The sequence below is a fragment of the Piliocolobus tephrosceles genome, chromosome 15 (assembly GCF_002776525.5).
Source record: "Piliocolobus tephrosceles isolate RC106 chromosome 15, ASM277652v3, whole genome shotgun sequence".
Classification (NCBI taxonomy): domain Eukaryota; kingdom Metazoa; phylum Chordata; class Mammalia; order Primates; family Cercopithecidae; genus Piliocolobus; species Piliocolobus tephrosceles.
The window spans coordinates 8134047-8158634 of NC_045448.1; the positions used below are offsets into that span (position 1 = coordinate 8134047).

Here is a 24588-nt window from a genome sequence, read left to right on the forward strand (position 1 = left end):
GATATGATCTGCCACGTGGCTGCTGATGCAGGACTGGAGACCGGATCTGGGTGTAAAGACAGGTGGGGATGAAAGAGCTGATAACTTCAGGAAAAATTAGCATGCTGTTTGTATAAGGGAACATATATTGAAATCCATCTGCCATGGTCTCCAAGGAGATTCTGCAATCTGAAATCAGTATAAAACTACAAGAAAAAATAAGCACTCACATGACATAATAAATAAATAGGTTTGGCAAATACTCACAGAATTGGCAATTTGTTACCAGAGGCCACAAACTCATGGCTCCCTTCAAATTTTAATTTTAAAACTTACAAATGCAGAGGAAAACATCTGCATTGTATTTCCAGAGGAATACAGCCCTGTGACCCCAGAACCTTATATTCTCAGTTTCCCAGGGAACCAAATCAAAGGAATCCATCTTGATATGCCTCCTCTCTCTGAAATCTTATAGCAAATTCATTCGATGAATGCTTATAAAACCCTGTATATGTTAAGCAATACGTTAGATGACCACAAGATAATGGTATATGTTCCCAGGACTTCTAGTCTGATGGCAGATCGAATCAGGAAACATTCATTGATCACTCGCTATGCCCTGTGAACCGATGATCATTTCTATGGAATGCCACAGTCAGTGATGACAGCCTGATCATATTCTGACTGTGCATTGCTTTGCTGTGTATATTGCAATATTTACCTGTCTAACACCTATGGCCTCTACTTTGGGGGAGAAGACCATACTGACCTTTGAGGGTCCTCTCAACCCCTCTCAGTCCAGACAGTGTGGCTGGGGCTGGCAAGCAGTCCTGACTCCTAGAAAGGATAGGGTGCCCAGGCCGAGGCAATGAGAACATTCCATCACTCTGTCCACAGCCACTGGGTCCAGGGAGAATGTGGCCCAATATGGGCCAAGTAGAGTCAGAGCATCAACCTTGAGAATGCTACAGACAAACAGAAAAGTGAAGATTGCTTTCCATTGGCTTACTGACCTAAGAGGACAGAAGCCTGAAGTCTCCTGGATCCACTATGTGGGGAGTATGCCCCTAAGTATGAAGCCAAGGGAAGGGGATAGATTCTGTCCCTATGATTTCAGTAAACCCTGCTCTAGTTCTGTTCACTGGAATCAGATGGATCTGCCCTGACACTTTTCAACTGCATGAACCAACAAATTCCCTCCTTTGGTTTAAGCTATAGAAAAGAATTGCTGTCGCTTGCAATCAAAACATCTTAATTAACACTGTGTTGAATCCACTCAACTCTGGGGTAATCAATTAAGGTGAGAGCCATGTATCTTTTCCTGTGTCCTCCACTGGCCCTTGTCCACTGCTCCCTGAAGAACCCACGCAGCGAGTGCACACTAGGAGGATGAACAACCCCGATTATAACTTTACAGGGTAATTCACACCATGTTCAAAGTGTTCTAGCAAACAGGTATCAGTGACTGAGTCTGGAGGCCATCATTAAAGTTGTTCTTAGCTTTGTGACTTCTTCCCAGGGCAAGCTGGCTCTGGGAAACTAATAGGTTCAGATGAAACTCACAGGAGACTGATTAAAGCAGATGGTAATTTACTAATAACCATAGTAGCTGCCAGTCACTGAACAGTTACCATGAGACAGACTCTAGGCTAGGCATTTACACATCTCATCTCTGTTGCTGTATTATAGGCTCAGGAAAGAAAAACAACATCCCTCATCCGTCTTCTCTTTCAGAAAGGGTCATGACAGCCAAGGACGGCTTTGTAAGCAGATGCCATCTGCTGATGCAGCCTAAGCAGCAGGTCCCTTACTTGCCGAGGCCCCTTCCACGGCCCTACGTGCTCTCCTTGGAGGGCTTGGAAGGAAGGAAGGAAGGCACGGAGGAGGAAGCGTGCAGCTCTGCCCCAGCTTGGGGTCTTCCTCTTCACCCTGGTGATAGTCCTGAGCATGGGGCAGAGTCAGTAGGCTGCAGCGCCATCTCTACCCCACACCAGTGTCCAGCCCCTGCCTCTGACCCTAACAGGAAGAATCTGAACAAGCAACTGCTCTGGGCCTGCTCTGTGTTTGGAGGTATCAGACCCAATCCCACTCTCAAGGGCCAACTCACCCCAACAATGGCGGGGGTTGGAGGGCAGGGTGGTGCACGGACCTGGCTAAGCAGCACCAGCCACTGAGGCAATAGTACGACCGCTCATGCCTAGTGAGACCCACAGGTGACAGTTGCTCAAGGTTGTCTCTGGGAAGCAGCTCTGCACAAGCCAGAAACGGCAGGGGCGGTCCCAGTGTGTGGTCACTGGGCAAGAGTCCTGCGGGTGAAAGGGACTTCCCTAAACCACCGAGAATCCACAGCAAGCTCCATCAGCCATCCCTGAAGGAAGACTGAATTCTTTCCTCTCACTCAAAAGAAAATAACACTACAAAACTGTTGTCATACAAAGAGGCAATCACAGGACATGAAGCCAAAAATCTGGAGAAAAAAGATATACTATAGAGGTGTGCTGGGCAGCTAACTAGCAATAGTGTGCTATTTGTGGGGGTTTCTGTCATGACAGTGATATTTGTCAACTTTTTAAATTTGTTGTGTTTTTCCCCCATTCTAACAAATTTTAATGCCCATACCTCACTGTGCATTTAAAATCTGTACTTCTTTTTTTAAGAGGGCACCAAAAGCTGTATAAGCTTTCGACTCCACACAACCTGGATGTACCCTTGGCTTTGAGAAAACAGACATATCAAAAGATAACTCCCCCATTCCCCAGCATGAGGCCTACATCTGTTTATTTATCAATAGAGATGCATCCCTTATTATTAAACCTAAAGGGGGGAATACTTTTGACTACTTTGAATAACACTTAGGGTTTAGCCTAACAAGGCTGATGAAGGTGAGAAACACCAGTTCAGTACCTGGAATTCACTCCTGGGGCTGCAAGAGGCTGAGAACCCCTGACAGACAACAGTGCAGAAGGGGAAGTGGAGTCGTCCAAAGAAAACGTGAAGCTAGTCCACGGTTGTACACAGGATCAGTGCTGAGGATAAGAACCCTCTTCCGGCTACAGCCAGCTGCTTAACTGCCAAGACAAACTTGGACTCCACCAAATCCAAAGCTATCGAGTGGTGGCCATTTCCAAGTTTCCCTCCTCCACGTCCACCCGCAAACCCGCTATCGCCCAAGCCTGCGTGGCTTTCTGCCCCTGATCTCCAACATCAGCCACTGGCCTGTCCTTTCTGCCACGTTTTCCATTTCCTCCTCCCACCCACAGCGTGGGAGGGAAGAAACTCCCAAACAGAAGCCACCTTAATCCTTCTGGCCTTCAAGTTTAATTCCATGCATCCTCTCCAAATAACCTCAGCCAGCACCCATCAGCTTCCCTAGGAATTGCCAAGTCTGAGCTTCTGCTTATAAATTCCTCCCTGGCCTGCAAGGGAGCGCTCTCTGTCCTGGTCTTCCTGGTCTCCTCCCTCATTTGTCCAGGTGCTATCCAGTCTTCTTCTTGCACCAGCTGGACATGTCACCACCTCTCCCACTCCCTCATCAGGGTCTCGTATTGGGCCAAGAGTTGCCACACAGAATTTGAGTCCCTCTCAATGCCCCCACTCTCTGCTTAAGAAGTAAGCCCTAGACAGATGGATGCAAAAAATCAAGGATGCAGAAACACTCCATAGAAGTTGGTATAACTGAAATAATTCATTGATGATGCCTCAGGACAAGAGAATTAATAAAGCCATGGACTTAAAAAAAAAAAAACAAAAACCAAAAACCCAGTGAACTCTGCATGCTTGCAATGCAGTGGCCAACACAGGCCTGATGTCCCCTGGGAGAGGGCCAGGATTGGAGTCTGTTGGGATGCCCTGGAGCTGGGCTCTCAACTCCTCTGGGAGGAGCTCCCCAGCAGATCCACCTGCTACAATAGCTCCTTGTGAGAGCAGATAGATGAGGGGGCCACTTGCTCAAGTGGGCAAGCAGCTGCCAAGAGTGTGATTTAAAGGATGCTATGAAGACAGTGTGCGCCAAACATCTCCCTGCTATGCCCCCCAGAACACTCTGCCTGGGACGAAAGTTCCCATCATTGGAGCCGCAGGCACCCAGCCTTCTTAGTTACTCAGCAGATGATGCAGAGATGTCTCCACTGACTTGCAGTCCCCAGAGCCAGAGCCTAAATGCAGGTGAGAGGTAAAACAAGCACATTTCCTGCAAGGACAGGGGCGGCACACACAAAGAGGAGGGTCTCGCTCTGTTGCTCACTTCTTGTTCCTTCCATTTTTCCCCTCTGCCATGCCACATTCCAGACAGGATTTAAGGCAGCGCCAGGCCTTTTCCAGGCTCCACCATCATGAGCACGTCCCAAGGGTCAGTATGAAGAATGCTGGACTGGTCCCTTCAGAAGGTGACTGAGACCCCATGCCGAGAGAGCCAGAAGAGGCAGGAAGGACACAAGAGCCACAGGGGCTGTGCTCAAAGCCAAAGGCTAAGATGGCCCAGGGCATGCCAGGGAGGGGTTATGAGAACAAAGAGATGTTATTTTGCAAGTCTCATCCCATGCTTTCTGTATGAGCCACCGCTGCAGAAAACGGGCCGCCCCTACTTATCTCCACTCTACCTCCTCAAACCAGCTCCTCCTTTGCCCCGGCAATTACTTCCCTGTATCTTCACTTTACACATCCAGTTTGTCTACTGCCCAGCAGTGATTGTTGAACTAGAAAGTTATGAAAGCCTTTTAATGATTTTAAAGACACATTAAAAATGATATAATGTGGAATCACCAAATATTTGCATTCATGGCGATACTATCATTTTGCAATATAAGAAGGATATATTTAATTTTTAAAAAAGAAAATTCTGTTAGGAGAATATAGCACTGAACAACTGTCAGCACTCCCCAGGGATTTGGAAATGAATAACATAGACCCTCTCTCTTTTTCTAAAGAAACGTAGTAATTACGTTGCTGCTAAATGCAAACTATTCAATATACTATCTGGCCACTGAAATTCAACCAGGAGACGCTAAAAGTCACCTGCTCCCTTTTGGAAGGTCTATTACATTTCTACCTCTATAATGAGCAGACGTGTAAATGTAAAAGAAAAAACAGTGTTGAGGCCGCAGTTATGTGAAGCTCCTCATCCAAGCTCTTCAGGTAAGCAAATTACAGAAATCATTTTCCATCCAAGAGTTGAGGCTAATGCAATAAGCCCAAATCAAATACCACATGGAGAAATCACATATGCTGATGCTAGATAAACAAACTAAGCAAACTTTAACTTACCAAAGAACAAAGGGGTAAAATGCTATTGAAGGAAGGTTATGTAATTTCTGTGTTAAATATTGGATAAGGTACTCACAAGCAGTTCTTTACACAAGGCCACAGATTCACTTTTGCATATGATGCTATTCACATTGAAACATTTAAAATGATGTTGATACTTAATATATCTCTGTAGTCTGTGTAATTACATTAAACTGTTGTACTTTCTAATTATGCTATTTTTAATTTTGATGCAATAATCATGTCAGTCAACCCAAAGATCCTAACTCAATTAACTGTACATAGAGAATAATCCTGAAAATTTTATCATTAAGATTTTGACATATGTAGCACCACCTGATGGTACAACAGAGAGATGGGAATGGGCCTTAATATTTGAACCACAGAAAGGGAAATTATGTCTTATTATATTAATGTATATGTTTTAAAACACAAAATATTTTGAGAATTTTAGGATGGGGCATCAATTTAGAAATAGAAAGTTTTAAAGAGATTTTCATGTAAAATCTATCAAAATTACATTTATATAGAAAAAATATAACTGAGAATAAGAATTCACAAATCACATCATTATTTCTTCATATCAAAACATTTTATTTAATAATCTAAGTTATAAAGAATAACCCATATAAAATTATGTATTTAACAAAAACCCATTGAAATGCCAAAAAAAAAAAAAAATGCCAATAGAGAATACCAAATATCACACATGTTGCAACATGACACTTCCCAAAATTTGGACTCTTCTATATTTAAAATACAAAGACTTAAAATATGATGGAGAATTCCAGTTTTACTATGAAGCAGAAAAAAGCTATTTTAACCCTCTTGCAAAACCAATCGGCAAGTTGTGACAAAACTCAGAGGCCTAGGCAACCCAAAATATAACATAGGAGGAAGAGAAGCTGAGTCTACACTCAAACAGGAGAGAGGGTTCGAGGGCTACAGACTTTAGACAAGGGTTAGAGGGCAAAGGCCCCAAAGGAAGCGGCACACTCATAGAAGCAAATGAACCTCCCCTGTTGGGGACAGCAGGGAGAGGTGGGGAGTGGGTGGCTTCCATGGAAGCGGAAAAGGAAAGCAAGATGTGGTGAGCTAGATGGGAAATCTCTCAGACACACCATATATGCAGGAAGCAGACTGTGAGTGAGGCAGGAGGCAGAAGAAATCGTATTATGGGCAGGGTTGCATCTACACATTTCAGATGACTTTCAAAGTAAGGCTGGAAAGAATGCCCTCAAACAGGCCATGTCCTGTGAAGAATTCCTGCTAACACGTTCATGGCCCTGCCCTCCAGTGTGTAACTCTGCAATTAACTGGGCCAGAAATAATTTGCTTCATTCAAATATAATTATAAGAAAAAAAAAAAAAACCGCCAGCACCCAGATCAATTAAAAGAAAAAATACTGCAGGAAAAGAAGGAGATCTTGCATAAATGAAAGACAAACATCAACTAGAAAAATGTTACTATGGAGAAGCTCAAAAGTGTGATCTATAACATATCACCATGTGTTTAAAAGAATTAAGCAAATCACCTTGACAGAATATGATCTCAAAGTAGCTGCGAGAACTCAGGGAAACTATATTTCACCAACAACAGGTGATAAAACAAGTTGGTAGTACTCAGAAAAGATTTGGAAGAGAAATTAAAACCATCAGAGAAACAAAAGCCACACTGACAGCAGTTTTGAGGAATAGAGAAACTGGTAACCTGGCAAGACTTAGTAATCAAAAGATTGAGAAATGGAATCAATAAAAATAAAGTTAAAATAAGCAAAGGTTTAAAAGAGCCAGAGAGAAAATGAAAGATATCCAACATATGCCTAATTGGTATCTCCAAGATGAAACAGTTAAAATATGTTTATATTTGTATATATCTAAATAGATACATTAAGAAAACTTTTCAAAAATAAAATGTTTTAATCTACAGAATCAAAAAAACAAACCCAGAGAAAATTGAGAGTCAAAAAAATTTTTAAGAAATTGAAAACTAAATATATTCTATAAAGTAATAAAACAGAACATTAAAACAAATACAAACTTTGAAAATTGTTGAAAGAAATACACAGATAAGAAAATATTAGGCCACAAAGAAAACCTCAATTAATTCCTCAAATTAGAAATAATAAAATGCCCTGATCACAATGAACAAAACTAGAAATTAGTAATAAAACTAAAACATAAAACTAACAAACAAATTCCTGCCACTTGGAAACTTAAAGGCTTTTTCTCAATTCATACTTAAATAAGAAATCAAAACTGAAATTTGTTATAATTGGAAAATAGCAAAAATTAAAATGCTATTCAGTAGAACCAATGGGTTACAGCTACAGTGGAACTCAGAGAAACACCCATAACGCCAAATACATATATTAATAAACAGAAAAAACTAAAAATATTTGAACAGATCATCCAAAGGAAAATAATAGAAAATAGATCAAGTCAAGTCAAGAATAACAGAAGGAATGAATTAGTAAGCATTAAATGTGAAATTAATTAGGAAACTAAAAACTGATAATAATGATAAATCCAAGAGCTATAAATAAGTGAATACATTTAGATATAAGTTAATTATTTTCTAACTTAATTTTAACAAATAAAAAATACACAAATAAACACTGCAAGGCATGATAAAGGGAGAAATTTTAGGATTCATAAGAGACCACTTTACTGAATTCTCTGTAACTCTAAGAATCTGAGTAGGTGAAATTATTTTCTAGAAAAGATAAATCATCAAAACTTTCATCAAAAAATTTAGGAATTCGAAGTAGATCAATTACTCTAGAAGAAATAGAATTGTGTGAGTGCTAATTCCTCCCCTAGAGCAGTGAGTTGAGATAGCTTGACAGGAGAATTCTATCAAACCTTTAAAAAACAGAAGTCTTCAGCATTCTTTCGAACTCTTCTAGATGGTGAAAAAATAAAACGGACCCTTAATTTTTTTTTTTTTTTTTGAGACAGGGTCTTGCTCTGCCGCCCAGGCTGGAGTGCAGTGGCGCGATCATGGCTCACTGCAACCTCCGCTTCCCAGGTTCAAGTGATTCTCGTGCCTCAGCCTCCCAAGTAGCTGGGATTACAGGCGCCCACCACCACGCCTGGCTAATTTTTTTCTTTTTTTTTTTTTTGAGACAGGGTCTTGCTCTGCTGCCCAGGCTGGAGTGCAGTGGCACAATCACGGCTCACTGCAGTAGCCTCCACCTTCCAGGCTTAAGCAATACCCTGACCTCAGCCTCCCAAGCAGCTGGGACTGCGGGAACATGTCACCACCGCAGCTAATTTTTTGGATTTTTTGTAGATATGTGTTGCTCAGGCTGGTCTTGAACTCCTGAGCTCAAGTGATCCGCCTCAGCTTCACAAAGTGCCGGGATTACGCATGAGCCGCCGTGGCCAACCTCCGTTCTTTTTAAAGCCAGCATTATATTGATGAACAACAACAAAGAGGACCCAAACCAAGAAAATCTCATTTTAGAAGAACAATGAAAAATCCTTAACAAAAATATTAAAAGAACAATATATGACAACCAAGCAATATAAATTTCAGAATATAAGAATTATTAAATATCACTGAATCTATTAATATAAATCGTTATATCAAAAGAAAAACCAAAAGATCATCTCCATATGTGATGGAAAAGGCATTTTACATAAGTCAACATCCATTTCTATTAATTATTCTTAAATATGGTAATAGGTAGATGATTCCTCAATTTGATATAAAAATATAACATTTATTTTAAAATGCCAATTAAATATGTGTTTGTGTATATTTAGTTTGTGTGGGTGTGTGTTATCTAAAAGTGAGACTGTCTAATAGAGGAAAGCTAGAAGCTTCCAATTTAGTCAAGAAAAAGATAAGAAACCTCATGATCACAACTACTGACTCTGTTTCACAGGTATTTGGCCATCCAACTAATAAGAAAAATACATATGAAGTATAAAACTTGGAAAAAGGAATTCAGATTATATGGAAAATGTACTTGGAAAATAAAAGGAAATCATTGAAAAACTATCAGAAACAGTAAATAATTTAGTAAGATAGCTGTATGCAAATTTTATATAAAGAAATCAAACACTTTTCCAACTCATGATCAGATTGATGAAATTCAATATGCTGCTGTAGACCAAGTTCATATTGAACTTCAGCATATAATTTAAAGTAAAAATAGCAAAGCACTTAAGTATTTACACATAGTAAATTTCTGGCTGGGAGCGGTGGTTCACGCCTGTTATCCCAGCACTTTGGGAGGCCAAGGCGGGTGGATCACTTGAGGTCTGGAGTTCAAGACTAGCCTGGCCAACATGGTGAAACCCCATCTCTACTAAAAATACAGAAAATTAGCTGGGCATGGTGGCGGGTGCCTGTGGTCCCAGCTACTTGGGAGGCTGAGGCAGGAGAATAATTTCAACCCAGGAGGTAGAGGTTGCAGTGAGCCAAGATCATACCAATGCACGCTAACCTGGGTGACAGAGTGAGACTCAGTTTCAAATAAATAAATACATTTGTGCCCCACCCCCAGCAAAAAATAAAAAATAACCTATGTAGACACATAAGCTTACATATGCATAAAATATCTACAGAAGGAAACTCCCCACACCGGTTGCCTCTAAGGAAGGGAATCGGATATGGAAGGGAGGCCGCCTTTTCAGTGTACTCTCTTTATACTTTTGAGTGTTGTATCATATGCATATAAGAACGGTCCAAAATATAAATAAAATATATTTTGACCAATATGAAGGAAATATATATTTACTGGCAGTGTTTCTCATTCCACAGTTAGTTCTTAAGGATTCTTATCTTTGGAGCCTTAAAATATTCCTAAAAATTCTGGGTCTCAAAATTCCTATTTTGGAAACTGTTGAGAAAAACAATACCTATTCTAATCATGATTCTCTTATAACATTTAAAGTTGTTTTAAATTAAAAGCATAGCCTTATATCTTTTTATGTTGCTTTTAACCACAGAGCATCTTAGCATCATTATAGTGTGACTGTGTTATCCATTGTGTGGCATTTCACCTTCCTCAGAATGGAGGGAGGGAGGCAGTGGGTCAAAACAATGTGAGTCTGCATGGGACCTGCCACCCAGGTCACCAGGATGCAAGCCTCAGTGCTGGCACCGACAAGCTGGTGACCCTGAGCAAACTCTTAACTAAAGTCCCCATCTGTAAAATAAGGATGATCATAGCCTCCCTCTCAAAAGGCCATTGTGAGGACATTGAGTGAACTCACTCTAACAGAACACTGCACAAGTTACCAGCCCGTGGTAAATGGTATAGACGTGCAGCTAGGATGGTTTTTCAGAGTTGGGGTCTCAGCTCAGTTCTTTTGGAAAGTGGTGTGCCCTCTTAGATGGCCCTGCTGAGGAAGATAAGCCCACACCACTTGACTCTTTCAGTCCTAATTCCCCGTTTGTGGTTTCTCTGTGTGGGTAGGTGAGAAGTCTGAAAAGCAAGAAACGCGTGCCCTACTTCTGAGTGTGGCACAAAGGGTACCCACAGCTTGTGGGCTCCTCCTATTTTAAAATGTTCATTCTCAAAAACAAAAACCACTGCTTTCTTCCGTTGGGTCAGCGAGGCAGTAGATCACTTAGCAAAATTATTTTTCACTTTAGAAGAATCATGCTGATTTGTATACAAAGAAAAATAGGCTTTGACAATGCAGAGTAAACTTTACTAGAGATTGTAAAAAGGTCATCCTTATACCCAGGATAGCCATTAAATTGCAAACTACAATTACATTTTCTTCTACTACTAATTGTTTAGTGTTAAAAAGGGATCAAGGACATAAAAATTTAAGAGTTAACCAATTCTTCCTCAAACACCAACTTAGCCTCTGTTCTGTGCCAGGCAATAGTGCTAACTATTGAGTCTGGAAAACAATACCAGAGTTTATTCTTTCGAGCAGTTCAGCCTAGTGCCTCCTCTAATGTGCCACGAGAATCAATGTTTTAAGATATCAACTAAAGAAGGTTTAATTTTGTATCATATTTACATTTTGGAAAACATACCTTACTCAGATATTCTCTTTACAAAACCTGGTTTCTATCTGCATAGCTGAAACACCCTTTTCTCCTTTTTGCCTAAAGAACAAACCACTCAAAAGTAGGTCAAATATCTTCTCCTTCAGACACTTGTCCCAATACCCCTCCATGCCCCCATCAACTCCACTAGGTTGGTTGGTACAGGGCCTAGGCTCTCTGGGGTATCCTTGTCATAGCCCTGAACATGCTGTGTTACCAGAGTCTCTCTTTCCTGAGAAGCCCCAGGCCCTTGGGGGAGTAGATTCCATTGTCCTCATCACTATATTCTCAGCACCAATTACAATGCCTGGACTACAACAGGTACTTCATAAATGGTTGATGAAGGAATGAATGAGCAGTTCCAGAAACATTCCGGCTCTCCTTTTACCCGCCTGACCTCAGCTTCCCCCTGGGATTTCTATGGCATGGCCGCTGTCTTAGCTAAAATCCACTGAGCACTGACCACAGATAATATAGCCTACCAGCACCTATATGCAAATCTAGAACATACTGACAATCGGTAGGCCATCTTTAGGCCATATCACTCTCTAATAGATTCACATCATGATCTATAATTTGAGTAGAAACAGAACATTTGGAATTCAGTGAAAATCATTTGTTTTGGGGCAAAAAGGATAAAAATATCCAAGAATACCCAAATCGATAATAATAGCATGCAGATGCTCTTTGTCATGAACTTTACTGTCAGCGCACTGTTAGGAATTCCCTTCTGTCCTTGAAAGAATAGACTTCGAATTCAACCTGAAACCCCAAAGTACACAAATGCAAAACCGCACACACGAATGGGTACAAAATCATCACCAAACCAAAAACAGGTAGTAGCTTACAAGATGACAGTCTGTCTCAGTCATTCTAGGCAAAGCCTCTCATGCATGGTTCTCTGAGCCTTTTGCATCTCTTCCCTTCTGTTGGTTTTGGGGCATTTTTCGACTCTCCTGATCATTTCAGTACCAGCAGGAGGGTAGGAGAGGCAAATAGAGATGATATCATAATCCTCTTTCCTTCCCCCTCATGGTATTTATGATAAAAGGCTTGAGGGAAAAGAGAGCTAAATTTAAGAGCTGAAATGAGGGCTTTGAATAACCCTAGGGTTTTGATTATTCATGGCAATGGCTCTCTCCTGTTTTCACAGACATTTGATTCAAATCAACAAGTGCATCCCGAGAATCTATTCTTTCCCAAACAAAGTGCAAGGCATTTTAAGAAATATATGAGAACCAAAGATTTCAGCTCTGCTCTCAGAAAGGTTTTCACCTCTTGAGCAGTACAAGGTTTACATATGTGAAATAACCATGAGCCATTAAGACAGTAAGGACAATCAAAGATCCAAATAAATAGAACAAATACACATATGATGGAAATTCCCAGCATCAGTTGAACTGGCTCTTCTCTCTCATCCCCAGCTACACATTGGCTGATGAGAATTGGCCTAGAATCTTGTCTCCCTCTTTTATAACATATTAACACCAAGAGCAGCAACATACCAAAGTTCAAATATGGTAACAAAAATGAAGACAATGCAAGATTTTTTACTAACAAAGATACCCTGAGAACCTGGCCACCAGGTCATGCCAACAGCTAAAGGAATTATTTTTTTTTTGGTCCCTAGCTCTGAAGCTTTTCACTCAGGATTCTAACAAACCACTCTCCCTGGTGACCTGAAGATCCAAACAGTCACTATCTCATCCCTGCCCGCTAAAGAACGCCACACAAGAGCACTTGTTCTACAGTGGGGGTCAAATAGCCAGTGGGAATGCTTTGTTCAAATTTGGAATCTAATTCTGTGATATTCGTAGATTATAATACATTGCAATTTTTTTTTCATTCTCTTTGCATGTAAATTAATCTGCTGCACTGAAGCTACTACTTAAAACAAAGGGGTTTGATTTATAGTCAGTCTCTCCCTCATAAATCACACCTGCAGCGTGGTGCTCAGGGCCCACCGGGCTGTGCCAGCACTTACCTTTTATAAATGATTTGAGGTGACCTCCCATTGTGAAGAAGCCTGATACAATCCCATTCCCCCTTCCCACACTCGCTTTTCCTTGGCTGGTTATTCCCACAGGGACTTCAGAGCCTGTGTTTGCAAGCATGCCAGTTGTGTTGTGTTTTGTTTTGTTTTTTACATTAAGGAGTGTGAAAATTAAAATCTATGGCTTTGCCCCCCTGTATTTGGTGTCTATAGAAATACAGCTGTGCCTCTTGTCCCCTCCCTTGTAACCACCATTCCTTTCAGCGTCTCATCTGGGTCACTTTTAGAGTCAGAAGTCCGACCTTTCAAGAGCCTAGAGTGCGAGGGGCAGCCGGCTTTCTCATTTGGCAGAGGAAGCTGGCTAATAACCACAGGAGTTCCCTATGAAGTGTTCTGTTGGGTCTTAGGGGAGAAATGCTCAAAGTCCATCATTTCCCGTGCATCTGGCTTCCCTGCCACTTACAGAGACCTACAGGAAGCCAGGCGGAAGGCATGTCAAGGAAGCAGGGACTCAGGATAGCGGCCATGCCTGGGAGAGCTAAAATCAGCCCACACCAGACCCTTTGCTGATGGAGTAGGCAGTGTCAGGAGAGAAAAGGGTGACAACATGTTCTTAAAGCCCAAGGTAGTGACAGCAGGTCCCTGAGCCCAGATCTGAAAAATTATTTATCTTTTCTGAAGTCTTGAGATGTTAAAGGCTCCTAGCACAATACGCACAGCAGAGCTGGTAGCATCCCCTGTACACATTTCCCTGTTGTTAATGGCTGTTATAATGGCAATGGTATTGTTACAAGAAAAATTTTAGATACATTAATTCAACAGAGTTTGAGCAAAGAACAATTCTTGAATTGGGCAGCACTTGGAACCAGAAGAGAGGTTCAGAGAGCTGTCTGCTCTGCAAGTGCACAGGCAGCATGTATGGACAGAAAACAGAAGTGTGGTACAGAAACCGCCTGACGGATTACAGGCAGCCTTTGCCATATTTGAACTGGGATTGACTGAAGCTCCGCTGCTATGATGGGCTGAGACTCAGTTATGACACAAAAGTATACTTCAAAGGTGGGCTTTCAGTTAGTTACATACTAAGTTAGGTTACAATTTGCTACCTAGGGACTGTAGGTATGGAGGCCTCCTCAGGCCAAATTTAGCTTAATTTAACAGTGTCATTATTAACAAAAGTGAGGGGTACGCAGCTTCACCTTCCTGGTAAAGGGGATGGGAGCCTCTGGTCGGCCTCCACTGGATCACCTCAGGCAAGCCACAGGACCTCTGCAGGCATCACTTTATTTTTAGCGCAGTGAGGCATAGGGGCCATGTTTTATTACTTCTAGCGGTAAAGTTAAATTATTCTAAGATTGATGCAGTCAAGGAAGATTGATGTTTATCAATCTAAGTTTATCAAACTCAGGACGTGTTTCCTAAGAAAACACTTCCCAAAAAATTCGGTATACGAACCAGTTAAGTGTTACCTGGTGGGAAACATTTGGGACATACTAGGTTTCCTTATGGCAGGACTTCTCAGAACCTTTTTTGGATCTCCTTGTTTTATTGTTTTCTTTATATTATAGGATTATTTAACTTACAAAAAAATACATGCTCCTTATAAACAACACAGAGGTTAATTAAATATTGATAACCTTACCTTTGTTACTCCAATAGCATCCCCAGAGGTAAACAACACTAGGGTTCGGTGTGTCTGCATCTTCCCCAAATCTCAGGTCCACCAGGACTCTCTAGGAGGAGGATGGAGCAAGAAACCGTCCCCAAATTGTTTGACCATTGTACCCTTTTTCACATAGTATCTCACAGATCTAGGTCTTGTTCTGGTTTACATACTAAGGGAAATCTTGAAATAAAGCTAAGGATTGCTTTTGATGGAATAAGATTCTTTTACCAAATCTAGAAGAAATCCACACAGGTAAGAGGTCAACAAAAATAACACTATTTAGACCCCAGATCACAGGATCCATTCATTCTTTTTTTTTTTATTTATGTATTTATTTTGAGACAGAGTATTGCTCTGTTGCCCAAGGTGGAGTGCAGTGGCACAATCTTGGTTCACTGCAACCTCCACCTCCCGGGTCCCAGCGATTCTCCTGACTCAGCCTCCCAAGTAGCTGGGATTACAGGTGTGCATCACCACACCCAGCTAATTTTTGTATATTTTGTCAAGATGTGGGTTTCACCCTGATGGGCAGGCTGGTCTTGAACTCCTGACCTCAAGTGATCCACCTACCTCAGCCTCCCAAATTACTGAAATCACAGGTGAGAACCACAGCACCCGGCTGATCCATTCATTTTTTAATAAGATTTGGGAGATAAATCACCGAGATGCTACAAATAGCTTCTCTGGAGGAGGCCCTCAGACCCGGTGTCAGGGTTCCTCCCAATTTGGGCTATCACTTACCTTGTGTGTCCTCAGGTTCTCCAAGCATCAGGGATGGAAGATGGTGGGACTCAAAACCACCCCTGCCACACACACAAAGGCTGGCAGAGGCAGACACTGTGATCGTTAGGTTCCCAGCTCCAGCAGCACCTGGCACATAGCAGGTCCTTGGCAAGCACTGTTGAATTTGTGGAGGAATAAATACAATACTCATTAAGAAAATAAGAAAACAGCCAACAAAAATGTAAGGCCCCTCACCTTGCCTGGCCACTGGTCAGAGTCTCTATTCTCCAGCTTGTAATATTTTACTTAATCAACACACACACACACAAACTCTGAATTCAGCAGTACTATTCCTGTTTTGCTGAGGGCTCAAGTTTGCATGACTCAAAGTCCAAAATCTTGGTTCTGTAGCCTCTGATTACAAGCCAAGTGATCACACTCCACCATAGTTGCCTCTATACTTCCTTCCTTCAAGTCCTGCAGTCTAATCCTTAGGGATTGTGGATTGGGCATGACAGAGTGCAAGACAGCTGGATGCAGGAAGCACACCTGAGGTCTGGGCGGATTGAAGGGTAACTGTGCGGTCTTTAGCCTAAGTGAGCTCTCACGGTTTTCACTCTATCAGCGCCCCCATGGCATTGTCTATTTCATCCTGTCTTCTATCCAACCTTCAGTCTATTCTCAAATGAAAGTGATTCCATTATAGCGGTAACCTTGGATATTTTCCAAACATACATAGCAACATGAACATGTCGTAACCAAAAACACAGGAAAAATATTACTACTACTGTGGGTCTTCCCAGGTCACAGACCGCACTTGATTAAGTACTGAAATACAAAATGTCCACGCTGGCCTCTAAACCATAGATCATTGAGATGCACTATCATTTATTCACTGAACGTGTACTACAAGACGTACCTGTGCCCAATCCTGAGTGAGACACCAGAGATACAAAGGTGAATAGGACAGGTGTGCTATCTTCCTGGTAGTCACAGGTTGGAGAGGAGGCCAAGCCTGCATTCAAACCATCACAGCACAGTGAGCACCTAATAGTGGAGGAATTAAACCCAGGTGTAGCCAAAAAAAAAAAAAAAAAAATTCAAACAACAACAAAACATTTGCAATAAAATCCAGGAAAAAATTGAAAATATTTTTAAAGTGAACCCTAAGAACTGTATTTTAGGCCCAACTATAAAACCTGCTCTGGTTTAGTTTCTGTAGACTTACAAGTTTCCATGGTCCACACCCAAATTTGCACAGAAGAGATTCAATACCTGTGAGGTTCCAGTGGATTTCAAAATGCACTCACCTCTTGGTAGTGAAACAAAAGCTTATTCTTTTGAAGAATATCTCATATTCTTCAAATTCTTCAGAAGAATATCAAAATTTTTCTGATATATATGGAGAAGATTCCAAATATCCAAGATTAGAGTAACAGATTAAATATTTGGTTTTGGAGCAGTACAAAGAACACAAGCTCTGCATTACAGAATATTGCGTGGTCAATGCAAACCAGGCTAATTTATACAGCAAGATCATTTAACTGAATTAAAAGCATTTTTACACTTTATAATATTGTAAGGGGCAGACTCTGGGAGGGACATGCACATTTCACACTAGAAGTAGCAGCCTGCAGAAATTGCAGGCAAGCACATGTTTTAGAAACTTTGTGTAGTAGTGACTGTTCCCCATTAACCCACGTTCATCTTTGTCTACTGTCCATTTTCATTCTTAGTTGTTTGCTTTGATTCAACCAATATTTTTATGGGTAGAAACATTTAGGCACAAAGTTCTTCTAAAGTAAAACTTTTCTACAAAATTTATAATGACTTGTATGTTTAGCTCACCTGATTTTTCTAATTATTCAAGGATTCTAAAATTCATGCGTATCATGAGAAAATTTTTTATCTTCCCTGGGGGATAAAAAAATTATGTAAAAGAAAGTCTTTCAGTGCAATGATGAGTAAAGGAAAATAGGCCAAATCCAAGAACCTATGAATATAAGCCGGAGCCTGTTTTCATAGAACACTTTTCGTTCCATTTTTCCACTAATAATGGAAATGTACTGTTCTAGAATTTCTAACTTTAGTGATAAGAACTAATGCCTGTGTCTAAAACACCAATGAAGAGCCTTATGGTGGTGGTGGTGGTTTTCCATTAAGAGCCATAGACTTACAGAAACATGCAGCGAGAGTTGCAAGTGTGTTAAAATCAATTTGGGTTGGGTGTGCCTCACTTTTTAGAGGCAAATAAATATAAATAATTTTATTCATTGCCTTTAAAGGTAGGAATGGACAAACAAAATTATTTCAGTAAAAACCACAAGCAATAGGTAAGCATGATGGTGTGCTTTGCAAGGTCTGTTGAGTAAGAGGTGGGAAAACGGATGAAAACCCAATGGGAGAAGGGGAAGGGTTCAGATATGCAGAATGGACTAAGAGGATAGAGAAAAAGATGCATCTAAAGACAGAGAGTTAGACAAAACTAATAGAAAATTCTACCATAATGGCCAAGGAAGGCCTCTTTAAAAGGTGAAACTTGATCTGAGTTCTGAATCTTCAGAGGGAATGTTCTCAGCAGAGGACACAGCAAATTCAACGACCCTGCAGCAGGAAGGAGCACGGCCCAGTACAGAACATTAAGGCCAGTGTGACTGGAGCCAGGCAGCCGAAGGGAAACAAGGACGCCAAGGCAGAGAGTTGGATGGCACGGTAGGTAGTTGTTTTAGGACATGAGGACATGTCGTTCTTTTAGGACATGAGGTAGTCCGTTTCAGATTTGAGGCGTGGGGGAATTTCACCTTTTTTATTTATTTATTTATTTTTGAGACAGACTCTCGCTCTATAACCCAGGCTGGAGGGCAGTGGTGTGATCTCAGCTCACTGCAACCTCTGCCTCCTGGGTTCAAGTGATTCTCCTGCCTCAGCCTCCCGAGTAGCTGGGATTACAGGCATGCACCACCATGCCTGGCTAATTTTTTGTATTTTTAGTGGAAATGAGGTTTCACCATGCTGGCCAGGCTGGTCTTGAACGCCTGACCTCATGATCCGCCCACCTCAGCCTCCAAAGTGCTGGGATAACAGGTGTGAATCACCACGCTCGGCTCCTCTTCATTATGAATGCAATATAAATCCATTGGGAGATTTTTAATAGAGGGTTGATATGCTGTCATATACATGTGTTAGAAGGTCATTCTGGCTGCTTTGGGGGAAAGGAATTTAGGTGGGAAAGACTGGTTGTAGAAAGACCAACTCAAGATTAAGAGACAATAATGGAAAAGTCCAGGGAATAGCTGGCATTGGCTTGGTCTCGGGTGGTAACACTGGAAATAGTGAGAATGATGAGACTTGAAAGATACTTTGAAAGTAAAGCCAATAAGGTGTTAGATTAGATGTGAGGGATAAAGGCAATGGTTAATCCTCAATGAACCCTGGGTTTTTGGACTAAGAAACTGGGTGGATGGTGATGCCATGAAACAAAATAAGTTTTGAGGGATGAAAGTGGGAATCAACAGAAGAGCTGTGGCCTGGTTAGTTTTGAGATGACTCTAGGACGTTGAAGTGGAGCTGCAGAACAGACAGTGATGTGTGACCTCCTTGGCAGGGTCTGGAGGAGGGATACCTTTGTGGCTCATCACCATGCATCCTCTCATTGAATCTGCTAAGCAGTGATATGGTGAGTTTTGTAGAGTAAATAAGTATCCCCATTTTCCAGAGACAGCACTGAGGCTCAGAGAGATTGAATTAACTCGACAAAAGCCGCATCAACAGGTAAATCATGCCTCTGAGAATACAACCTCCATCTCCAAGTCTAGTGCGCTTTCTAGTACACCACAAAGAAAACCACAGAGAATGTAGCAAGAGAGTGGCTAAGAATAATCTGAAATTAGCATATCAGAAATTTCTGTTTTGATTACTTATCCATTAATTTAAAGTTTGGGCACTAAAATCAATTATGATCATTGTTTTTTAATATTATTTTTATACTTTAAGTTCTGGAGTACATGTGCAGAATGTGTAGGCTTGTTACATAGGTATACATGTGCCATGGTGGTTTGCTGCACCCATCAACCCGTCATTTACATTAGGTATTTCTCCTAATGCTATCCTCCCAAAGCCCCCCACTCCCGGAAAGGCCCTGGTGTGTGATATTCCCCTCCCTGTGTCCATGTGTTCTCATTGTTCAACTCCCACTTATGAGTGAGAACATGCGGTGTTTGGTTTTCTGTTACTATGTTGGTTTCCTGAGAATTATGGTTTTCAGCTCCATCCATGTCCCTGCAAAGGACATGAACTCATCCTTTTATATGGCTGCATAGTATTCCATGGTGTATATGTGCCACATTTTCTTTATACAGTTTATCATTGAGGGGCATTTGGGTTGGTTCCAAGTCTATGCTATTGCGAACAGTGCCACAATACATGTGCCTGTGTCTTTATAGTAGAATGATTTATAATCCTTTGGGTATATACCCAGTAATGCGATTGCTGGGTCAAATGGTATTTCTGGTTCCAGATGTTTGAGGAATCACCACACTGACTCCCACAATGGTTGAACTAATTTACACTCTCATCAACAGTGTAAACGCGTTCCTATTTCTCTACATCCTCTCCAGCATCTGTTGTTTCCTGACTTTTTAATGATCGCCTTTCTAACTGGCATGAGATGATATCTCATTGTGGTTTTGATTTGCATTTCTCTAATGACCAGTGATGATGAGCTTTTTTTCATGTTTGTTGGCTGCATAAATGTCTTCTTTAGAGAAGTGTCTATTCATATCCTGTGCCCACTTTTTGATGGGGTTTTTTTTTCTTGTAAATTTGTTTAAGTTCTTGTAGATTCTGGATATTAGCCCTTTGTCAGATAGATAGATTGCAAAAATTTTCTCCCCTTCTGTAGGTTGCCTGTTCACTCTGCTGATAGTTTCTTTTGCTGTGCAGAAGCTCTTTAGTTTAATAAGATCCCATTTGTCTATTTTGACTTTTGTTGGCATTGCTTTTGGTGTTTTAGTCATGAAGTCCTTGCCCATGCCTATGTCCTGAATGGCATTGCCTAGGTTTTCTTCCATGGCTTTTATGGTTTTTAGGTCTTACATTTAAGTCTTTAATCCATCCTGAGTTAATTTTTGCATAAGGTGAAAGGAAGAGATCATTGTTAAGATGTTCTACTAGCTATCCATTATGCCTTCTTTGAACTTAGAATCTAGCAAGTGTCTATAAAAATTGTGTAAGACTTTGAAATGGACCAGAAGAAAAAGACTAGTCTGTCTTGCCTAGTTCACCCTTCCAAGTTTTCACTAACTTTCCTTGTCTTTGAGCTATTTTACAACTGTAAACTGTAGAAAACTGATAGTAATGCAAGTGATTTTTGTCCACAGAAATGCAAATTTTGTTTGGTGGTGATGCACTTGATTATTTCTCCGGGATTATTGACCAGTTTTGCATCTATTTGTAAATTCACTAAAGTGTCCCTAATTGCCTATGTATGTATATTTTAAATTCGCTTTTGAACTGGTAGTAATATCTTATTGGTTCTTTTATTAATAAATGAGTTAAAGTAATGCTTTGCTAGTCATTCATTTGTGTTTGTATAAGTCATGATTTTAACCCTTTTTAAAAATTATTTTTAACATAGATTACTTTTTAATAATAGAAATTTTTAAATCATTGAAAAAATATTCCCCCAAATTTTGAAGAACTTATTTTTCTGAAAGAAATTGCTAAAATTTTAGAAACCACTTTTCAAATTTTAGAAATACAGGTCAATTTACCAGTAAATGACCTGTGAGACTTTTTTGTTGTTTTTTTGTTGTTTTTGTTGTTGTTGTTTTTGAGATGAAGTTTCACTCTTGTTGCCCAAGCTGGAGTGCAATGATGCAATCTCGCCTCTGCCTCCCCAGTTCAAGTGATTCTCCTGCCTCAGCCTCCCAAGTAGCTGGGATTACAGGCACACACCACCATGCCTGGCTAATTTTTTGTATTTTTAGTAGAAATGGGGGTTTCACCATGTTAGCCAGGCTGGTCTTGAACTCCTGACCTCAGATGATCTGCCCACCTTGGCCTCCCAAAGTGCTGGGATTACAGGCATGAGCCACTGTGCCCAGCCAACTAGTGAGACTTACTTATATTGAATAGTTTGTAGTAAAATTAAAGCTTCCATAGCTCACAGATCATGAATGCTATATTCAAACAATTTTCTAATTGGTTGTGGCCAGGTGCAGTGGCTCATGCCTGTAATCCCAGCACTTTAGGAGGCCAAGGCGGGTGGATCACTGGGGGTCAGGATTTCGAGACCAGCCTGGCCAAAATGGTGAAACCTGTCTCTACTAAAAATATAACAAATTAGCCAGGTATGGTGGCACACACCTGTAATCCCAATTACTCAGGGAGGCTGAGGCAGGAGAATCACTTGAACCTGGGAGGTGGAGATTGCAGTGAGCAGAGATTGCACCACTACACTGCAGCCTTGACAACAAAGTGAGACTTTGTCTCAAAAAAAATAAAAAATAAAAAATTTTTAAAGTGGTTGTGAGTCTTTCATAGCTGAATGCCAAAAACTATTTGCTCCTCACCAACCACTTGACTCTTCATTGAACAAAGAAGATGGGTTTTGAAGCGACTTGATACATCCATTCTGACAAAAAAGTGTCGTGTAAGTGTGGCTGCAGTGATGGATAGGAGTTGGTGATCTAATGAACATTTCATATTAGAACAAAAGCAAATATCTCCTCCCCCCGGGTATGAAGAACTGGCCACAGAAGATGGGAGTTGAAAAATTGGTAGAAGAAGCCAAAAGCCTATTAGGAAAAAAAAAAGACCCAGACATTCAAAATTGAGAATCTGTCAAGACTAATAGTGTCCCTGTCCCAAGATTCCCAAAAGGAATTCACCAGGAAGTCACTGAGAGTCAATTTGCTAGCTTGGGCTCAATATAAGGCCTGAAGTCTTGTTGAGAAGGGCTACTCCTGGCATAGCTTGTGCTGGTAACTCCTAAACATAGCCACCCAAGCACTGTGTCCTGTGGCAGGGAAAGCTTGGCTAAGCCTATCTGTATGAACTGTGGAACTGCACCCTGGGAGGCCACTCAGAGACCACGATCTCAGCTTATGCAGAAATGGAGAAAACAAAGGCATCAATACAATGGATGTGTGTTCACCAGGCTGTGCAGGACAGGTCTTCAACAGTGCCACCATGTGGTTGTAAGGAACAATTGTTAATAGTGGCTACTGAGCACCTTCCCAGTTCCTTCACGGCTGAGATTTAGAAGCAGAATTGACCGAACCTGCATTATGTTTTAACTGGACCTGAGAAGAGATCATCAAAAAAGCAGAATTGGGAAAAACAGTAGTTGACTACTCTTTGTAGCTTTTCAGCTGTTTCAACTTCAGCTCCTGCCCTTGCTGAAGGACAGAGGAGAAAGGGGGCAGGAATTGCTATCTATTGCTGGTAAAGCAGGTAAGATTTGAGCCAGGGGCCCAAGCCTACCTGATCAGAAGCCCCTGGTCTCAGATTTTAAGACTCCAGTATTCTGGCCATAAGAGCAGGACTCAGCGATGTTCTGCTAAGGGCCATAAAACCTGGGACAAAAATGCAAGTTATGGAAAATTTTAGTTGCAGATATCTTTGCTTCTAATGCCAATAGAGCTTCTTGGGACAACTGAAAGACAAGGCTACATATAAAGGCTTAAAGAAAGACACTAAATAAGTCCATGCCAAGCCAGCCCTTCTGATAGGTGAGTGGAGAACCAAGTCAGAGCCCCCAGAATAGACACTGGATATCTACCACTGCAGTTTTCACTTCCACATGACCCAGAGTTGCACTTCCAGGTAGGCCTGGTGGTTACTGAAAGTGACCCAAGGTGGTAAGGCTGTTAGTCCAGGTTCTCTATTAACTTTGGCCCCACCTGTAACCATCGTTAGGTTAGGAGAGGAACTTGAAGTACAGACTTCACCCAGAATGAAACTAGCTCAAAGCAAGAAATTCTTAGTAACACCATCACCTCCTCTTTCATACAGACTCAGGGTCCAGTCGCTGGGTCAAAGTCCCTTTTGTTCCCTTATGTGCCTTCCCAGCAGTCCTCTGTCCTTAGTCTCTGGAAAATGGAAACAATTAGATGGAACTCGGTAGCTCACTCAAAATGTGCATGTTTTCTTTAATATCAAAAAGATCTAGACTTCTGGAGGGTTATAGAACTAAAAGCCAGAGAATTTTACAGTGGTCGAAACTGGTCAAATGCCATAAGCTAAAAATCTTTCAGGGTTTTCTCTCTAGAGAAAACAGAAACCAGGCAATTTTCAGCTTTTTTATCTGTCCTAAATCTATCCAAACAAATATGCTGGAGAGAAGAAGATATAAGCACTTAATCATGAGAAACATCTTTGACAAAGAAAGATCATAATAGGAACTGAGCAGGAAAAGAGAGCATGAGGGAGGGGGACAGGGGAATAAAATAGGATGACAGGAAGAATGAATTACTTCCCTCTTGGTCAGTCATTAAATTCCACCCAGGCTGGTGGTGAAGGAAAGTCATTCCCATATCATAAATAGGAACAGAGCAGTCCTTTTGCACCTTCAAATTTTAGCCAAGCATCCATATCACGAACCTTCCTTCAATGTTTACAGGAAGAAGGGAGTGTTATAAAATATATTCTCCTGAATAAATCTTAGATAGCTTCAGCTGTAAGATTGTTAAAATTAAAAGAAACAAGTGGTTGAGCAATTGAAGATTATCAACACTAACTGGCAAAGGAGAGGATGGCTGGGTATGAGTCACTTTGAAAATACTGAGTCTAGTTTCCTGAATGCAGTATTATTCATTAATTATTCCTTCCTGCCTGCCTTCCTTCCTGCCTGCCTTCTTTCCTTCCTTCCTTCCTTCTTTCCTTCCTTCCTTTCTTCCTTCCTTCTTTCCTTCCTTCCTTTTTTCCTTCCTTCCTTCCTTCCTT

At 41.1% G+C, this 24588-nt stretch overlaps 1 long non-coding RNA gene across 1 annotated transcript in view; it reads right to left on the reverse strand.

Moving 5' to 3' along the window:
* Positions 1–24588, reverse strand: part of LOC111531642 — an 81136-nt gene that overhangs the window by 25610 nt on the left and 30938 nt on the right. Inside the window, exons 3-5 of the long non-coding RNA XR_003309530.1 lie at positions 16562–16689; positions 15661–15817; positions 14896–14986 (exon numbers count right to left, since the gene is read on the reverse strand). This is a non-coding gene — a long non-coding RNA (uncharacterized LOC111531642). The remainder of the gene's footprint in view (positions 1–14895; positions 14987–15660; positions 15818–16561; positions 16690–24588) is intronic.